This window comes from Myotis nattereri (genome assembly GCF_964212035.1).
Source record: "Myotis nattereri genome assembly, chromosome: 18".
NCBI lineage: Eukaryota > Metazoa > Chordata > Mammalia > Chiroptera > Vespertilionidae > Myotis > Myotis nattereri.
Genome location: NC_138093.1, coordinates 42,036,626 through 42,044,022, shown reverse-complemented (window position 1 = coordinate 42,044,022; position 7,397 = coordinate 42,036,626).

The window sequence follows — 7,397 nt, the reverse complement described above, 5'->3', positions numbered from 1 at the left end:
GGACAAGCTGAGAAAGCAAGTCCGAACGTGGGTCTTTCTAACCAGCGACCTGGTTTCTCTGATGAGTCAATAGCAAGGGGGGCAGGGAGGGGGGCGAAGAAAGGGCCTCTGGCCCCATAAGCAGCACTCAGCACTCCGAGAGACACAGCCAGAGCAGCCGGCCTGCTTAGACCCGCCTCCACCGCCTGCCTGGAAGGCACCCTTGGGACAGGTGGGCATTTGAACAGATGTGGGTGCTAGAGACCCTAAGTTCTTGTGGATTTGCTGGTTGGGCACTTCTGTTAGTAAGATCTCTATCAGTCATGCTGTGGCCTGACTGAGTACAAGGAGGGGACATGTCTGCTCTCAAGCACGCCAGCCAAGTAAGATAAACTACCATGTGCATAGGTGTCTGCAAAAGGGAACATGGTAACGACTGAAGCTGGGGTGTGTCATAAAAGGGTTTATTAGATGATTCTTTCTAAATTTGGAAATGTTTTAGGTTTTCTATAGTAAGTGCTTAAACATCACGGCAAACTGTGTGAGGCAGCCAGGTGGAGGGGAAACTGATGACGGCCACAGGAGTGACAGCCACAGGAGTGACAGGGAGTGACAGCCACGGGAGTGACAGCCACGGGAGTGACAGCCATGGGAGTGACAGCCACGGGAGTAACAGCCACAGGAATGACAGCCACAGGAATGACAGCCACGGGATGTCCAGAATCAGTGGCAGCGTCACTCCCCCAGGTCAGTAATGAACACGCTCAGGTGAGATGTAGGCAGGACATGGGCATTTGGACAGCATCACGGCAAACTGAGCCTCAGGAATGTCCTCGGCCTCCCTTCTCAGCAGTCGGGGAAAGTACACAGTTTTCACATACCACACGCCCCACCTTGCGCCTAACGGCTCTGCACAGGATGCCGTCTCCATGGTGACAAGCCCATGTCTGCCCCACCTACATGCTAAACATCCACCTCCCCCGACACGAGTGTCCCTGGGCCACCAAAACATAGTGCCACAAACTGGGCGGTTTATTTTACTTATTTACTTTTTAATATTTGTTCAATTGATTAGGTGACATTGGTCAACATGAACATAGGATTCAGGTGTGGGTTTCTATGCTAGAAGATCTGTATGTTGCACCGTGTGCCCACCACCCGAAGTCACATGTTCTCCTGTCACCTCATATCAGGACCCCTTCTGCCCCCACCCCCTCCCTCTGGCAGCCGCCTCACGCTGTTGTGTTCATGAGTTTCAGTTTTACTGTGTGTCCCACATCGGAGTGACATCACATGGTCCTTCGCTTCCTCTGCCTCCTTTCACTTCGCATGATGTTTGCAGGGTCCACCATGCTGCTGTGAATGAGCCATTTCCGCCTTTCTCAGGCTGAGTGGTGTTCCCTGCGCATGCGGACCACATCCCCTTCGTCCAGTCCTGTCGCAGGCACTGTGGCTGGTTCCACGTCTTGGCCCCTGTGAATAATGCTGCAGTGAACATAGGGGTGCATAGATCTTTGCGAATACATGATTTCGAGTTTTTTGGGTATATTCCCAGGAGAGGGATCACTGGGTCGTAATTTTTTGAGGAATCGCCAGACTGCTTTCCATAGTGGTTGTGCCGTCTGCATTCCCGCCAGCAGTGAGTGAGGGTTCCCTCTTCTCACAGCCTCCAGCACTTGTTGTTGCTTGTCTTGTTGATAATGGGCGCTCTAACAGGTGTGAGGTGCATCTCACTGTAGTTTTGATTTGCATTTCCCTGATCGCCAGTGAGGCCGAACATCTTTCCATCTATCTATTGGCTGTTTGTATGTCTTCTTGGGAGAGGTGCATTTTCAGGTCCTCTGCCCACTTTTCGATTAGATTGGTTGTTTGGTGTTGAGTTTTATGAGTTCTTTATTTATTTTGGAAATTAAACTTTTGTTGGAGCTACTGTTTGCAAATATCATCTCCCATCTGGTTGGCTGCCTCTTTGTTTTGTTATCAGTTTCTTTTGCTGTGAAGAAGCTTTTTAGTTTGATATACTCCCATTCATTTATTTCTGCCTTTACTTTCCTTGCCTTTGGGGTCAAGTTCATAAAATGTTCTCTATGACCAAGGTCCATAAGTTTGGTACCTATATTTTCATCTATGCAACTATTGTTTCAGGTCTTATATTTAGGTCTTTGATCCATTTTGAGTTAATGTTTGTACATGGGGACAAACTAAAATCCAGTTTCATTCTTCTGCATGTGGCTTTCCAGTTTTCCCAGCCCCATTTATTGATGAGACTATCTTTACTGCGTGTTTCTGACTCCTTTGTTGAAAATTCTCTCTTTGTCGAAACATATGGTTTTATAGCTGGGCTTTCTATTCTGTTCCATTGATCTGTGTGTCTGTTTCTCTGCAGTAACATACTGTTTTGATTATCATAGCTTTGTAGTATAATTTGAAGTCAGGTAGCATGATACCTCCAGCTTCATTCTTTTTTTCCTCAGGTTTACTTTGGCTATTTAGGCTCTTTTGTTTCCATACAAATCTGGTGAATTCTCGTTCTATTTCTTCAAAAAATGACATTGGGATTTTGATGTAGATTACAGTGAATCTTTAACTATGTTGATTCTTCCAATCCATGACCATGGGCTATTTTTCCATTTTGTTGTGTCTTTTTCAATTTAACAATGCTTTGTAATTTTCAGTATATAGGTCTTTCACGTTCGTTGTTAAGTTTATTCCTAGGTATTTTATTATTTTGGTTGCAATTGCAGAAGGAATTTTTTTGCATTTCTTTTTCTAAAGTTTTGTTGTTAATATATAGGAAGGCAATGGATTTTTGCATATTAGTTTTGTATCCTGAAACAACTATATTTGCTTATTGTTTCTAATATTTTTTTGTGTGGAGTCTTTAGGGTTTTCTATCTACAGAATCATGTTGTCTGTAAAAAGTGATGGTTTGACTTCTTCCTTCCCTATTTGAATATCTCTTATTTGTTTCTCTTGCTTTGTTGCTCTGGCTGGCCCTCCAGCTCTGTGTGGGATAGGAGCGGTGCGAGTGGACGTCCTTGTCTTGTTCCTGATCTTAGGGGGAAAGCTTTCAGTTTTCACCATTGAACATGAGATTAGCTGAGGGCTTACCATAGTTGGCCTTTATTATGTTGAAGTACTTTCCTTCTATCCCCATTTTACTGAGTGTCTTAATCATAAGTGGATGTTATATCTTATCAAATGCTTTTCTATCGATAAGTTCATATGGTTTGATCCTGTCTTTGGTTAATGTGGTGTATTACGTTGATTGATTTGCATATGTGGAACCATCCTTGTGCCCGTGGAATGAACTCCACTTGATCGTGATGGACTGTTGTATTTGATGAGCTAGTATTTTGTTAGGATTTTTGCATCTGTCTTCATCAGCGATATTGGTCTGTCGTTTTCTTTTGTGTGCGTGTATGTTATATTTTCCAGATTTTGGAATCAGGGGTATATTGGCCTCATAGAATGTGTTAGGAGGTGTTGCATCTTGTAGTTTTTTGGAAGAGTTGGAGAAAGACAGGTTTTAATCTTCTTTTGAATGTTTGGTAGAATTCACTGGGAAGCCTGGATTTTTGTTTTTTAGGAGGTTTTTTTTTTTTTTTAAATTTATTGATTTTTTACAGAAAGGAAGGAAGAGAGAGAGAAACATCGAGTCGCCTCCTGCACACCCCTTACTGGAGAGGTGCCCACAGCCAAGGTACATGCCCTTGACCAAAATCAAACCTGGGACCCTTCAGTCCGCAGGCCAACGCTCTATCCACTGAGCCAAACCAGCCAGGGTATGTCTTTTGAGAGGTTTTTGATGGTGGTTTCAATTTCCTTACTGCTGTTCTGTCTATTTAGATTTTCCAGTTCTTGCTGATTTAGTCTAGGAATGTTATATATTTTTAGGAACTTATCTATTTCTTCTAGGTTGTTGAATTGGTGACATATCGTCTTTCATATCATCCTTTGAATATCTGTGATGTCAGGGCGACTTCTCTTTTATTTCTTATTTTGTTTATATGGGTATTTTCCCTTTTTTCCTTCATGAGTCTAGCTCAGGGTTTGTCAATTTTATTAATTTTTTCAAAGAACCAGCTCTTTCTTTTATTGATTTTTTGTATAGTCTTTTTGTTCTCTACTTCATTTAATTCTCTAATTTTTATTTTTGCCTTTCTTCTGCGGACTTTGGGTTGCTTGTGTTCTTCTTTTTCTAGTACTTTAAGATGTGATGGTAGGTTGTTTACTTTGAATTCCTTTTCTTCTTGAGATAGGCCTGTGATGACATCAACGTCCCTCTTATTACTGCTTTCGCTGCATCCCAGAGGTTTTGATATGTTGTATTGTGGGGAGCGGCTATAGGGTTAAGCCTGGGACTGACCTGTTGGCAAAGTCACAAACCAGTCCCAGCTTAGAGGGCACAGTCCTCTTAAGCATGATTAGGCTTGACCTTATGACGCTCCCTAGATCTTACCTGGGAAGCTAATGGGCTGAGGGAAGTGCAACAAGAACAAGAACAAAAACAAGCGAGACTCACAAGAACAGTGTAACCTTGGTAACCACTACCTTGTTTACCTCTGACTATAAAATAAAGGCTCAGCTTGCCTCCAGATCTTTCTCTGTGGCCTCAGCCTGGCACAGGAAGATCCACGGAGACTAAAGAGAGCTAGAGAGTTCTGAACGCTGTCTCCGTGTAAAACATTCTTCGCCGACTCCGTCCACACCTTTGGGAACCCCTGGACCCCCGGGGCTGGACCCCGGCATTGTATTGTCAGTCTCATTTGTCTCTATAAATCTTTTGATCTCAGTCATTTTTTAGTAGTACATTATTCAATCTCCACGTATTTGTGGCTTTCTTACTTCCTCTTTGCAGTTGATTTATAATTTCAAGGAATTGTGGTCAGAGAATCTGCTGGTATCATTCCAATCTTATTGAATTTGTTGATGCTGGTTCTGTGACCCAGCATATGGTCTGTCCTTGAGAACGTTCCATGTGCTGGAGAAGAATGTGTAACCTGATGTTCTGGGATGAACGTTTCTGTAAATGTCACTTACGTCCATTTGGCCTAGTGTTTCATTTAAGGCCGATATTCCTTTATTGATTTTCTGTTTGGTTGACCTAGAGCTGTCAATGGAGTATCAAAGTCCCCAATTATGACTGTGTTTTTATCTGTTTCTCCTTTTAGCTCTGTGAGGAGGAGTTTTATATATTTCAGTTCTCCCTGGTTGGTGCATATATATATTAACAAGTGTTATGTTTTCTCGATGTAGTGTTCCCTTTATTATTATAAAGTATCCATCTTTATCTCTTGTTATCTTTGTTGTCTTGAAATCTATTTTGTCAGATATAAGTGTGGCTACACCTGCTTTTTTGTGGATGTTATTTGCTTGGAGAATCATTTTCCATCCTTTTATTTTAAATTTGCCTTTGTCTTTGCAGCTTAGATGTGTCTCTTGTAGGCAGCATATGGTTGGGTTTAGGGGTTTTGATCCACGCAGCTACTCGGTGCCTCGTTATTGGTGAATTCAGACCGTTTGCACGCAGGGTAACTATTGATGTACGGGGATTCCCTATGGCCATTTTATTACTGTTTTCTGGTAGCTCTGCCTCCATTGGTTCTTTCCCTTTATGTTTCTGTCTGCTGTTTTTGTTTGGTGGTATTCCATACATCTTTCCTGTTCCCTCTTTTTATTTTTTAAAGCTATCTGTTCTGGTTTGGGGATTTTTATGTGTAGTTACCATTCGGTTTATGAAAAATGAAGTTGCATATTGTCAGGGTCAGGTCCATTCTCATTGGTGGGGCAGACAGAGGAGCCATGAGAGGTTGTGGGTCTATAAGAATGAGTCTTTATTGCAGAAGCCAGTGGCCATATAGCCGTCAGACAAAACAGTTCTTTACAACAAAGTCCATACCAGCAGGCAGCTGGACACTAGTTGGCTAACATGTACCTCTTTCCCACAAAGCCGTAGAAACCTCTGTGCTCACAGCTGTTATCTGAGCCGCTGCACGCTGCCCCCTAGACGCACCGCCTCACATCATAGCGGTACCTAAGCTCTCTGCCTCCGCAGCTTCTCTAGCCTCTCTGGCTCAGCAGCTGCTCCTGTCTCCTCTGCCCAGCACACTGGCTGGTCTCTGCAGCCTCACACAGTAACTACCTCTGAGCTCTTAGTCTTACATCATATCAGCAGCTCTCAGCTTCGTCTGAGCTCTCTAGCCTCTCCTGCACACATAGGAGCTACATTCTCTGTGCCTACTGCCTGTGCTTCTCTGAGCTCCCTCTCCTCTCTCTCGTCAGTAACCTGTATATTATTCCAGAGACAAAGAAGGCTAGCTGCCAACAGTGACATCAGTCATTTTGGCTACAGAAGGGCACAGCGTACCGTGAGATCGCTGTGGCCTTGTAGCTGTTTATGCTAGCTTGGTCTTGGGCACCCCTATTAGGCTCACGCTCCGAGCACTCTTGGCCATCCTGGTGAACTGACAATGAGGCCTCTGCGCTCCCATTGGCCTGACTATCCTGGGACTCATATATTCATATGTGGGTTCCCACACGTATATATCATAGTTTTTTTCTTTTGAGTTCATCTGATCTTCATCTTCTTTGCCAGTTCAGACCTTTCCCCTCTCCCTTTTTATGTTTTTGTCACAAATTATCCCTGTTTATGCTATAAAGTTTTTGGTGATCTTACTTGTAGTGTTGTGATTTTGTGTTCTTTGTTTTAGGTAGGATTACTCCCTTGAGTATTTCCTGCAATTGAGGTTTTCTGGTGATAAAATCTCTTAGTTTCTGCATGTCTGGGAATGTCTTTATTTCTCCTCCATATTTCAAAGAGAATTTTGCTGGATATATCACTCATGGCTGGTAATTTCTGTCTTTCAGATGTTTGACTACCTGTTCCGCTCTCTCCTGGCTTGTAGAGTTTCTGCTGAGAAGTCAGGTGAAATTCTGATGGGTTTCTGTTTTTTAGGTCACTTCCTTCTTTTCTTTGGCTGCTATGAAAATTTTTTCTTTGTCATTAATTTTTGACAGTTTCAATACCAAATGTCTTGAAGAAGGCCTCTTTGGATTGAGTTAACTAGTTGTTCTGTTTGCTTCTTGAATTCGAGTATCTGGTTCTTTCCATAGATTTGGGAAGTTCTCATCTATTTGTTTTAACAGACCCCATCCCATGTCCCCTTTCTTCCTCCTCTTCAGTACCTATCACTCTAATATTGCTTTTTCTGATAGAGTCAGATTGGTCTCATAGAGCTCTTTCCTTTTTCTTTATGCTCAGGTCTCTCTCCTCTTCCTTCTGTATCATTCCTATTTTTGATATCCCTAATTCTTTCCTCTATCTGGTTGGCTCTGTTTTCTATGCTCAATAGTTCCTTTTTTTAAAAAAAAATATTTTTATTGATTTCAGAGAGGAAGGCGTAGGGAGAGAGAGA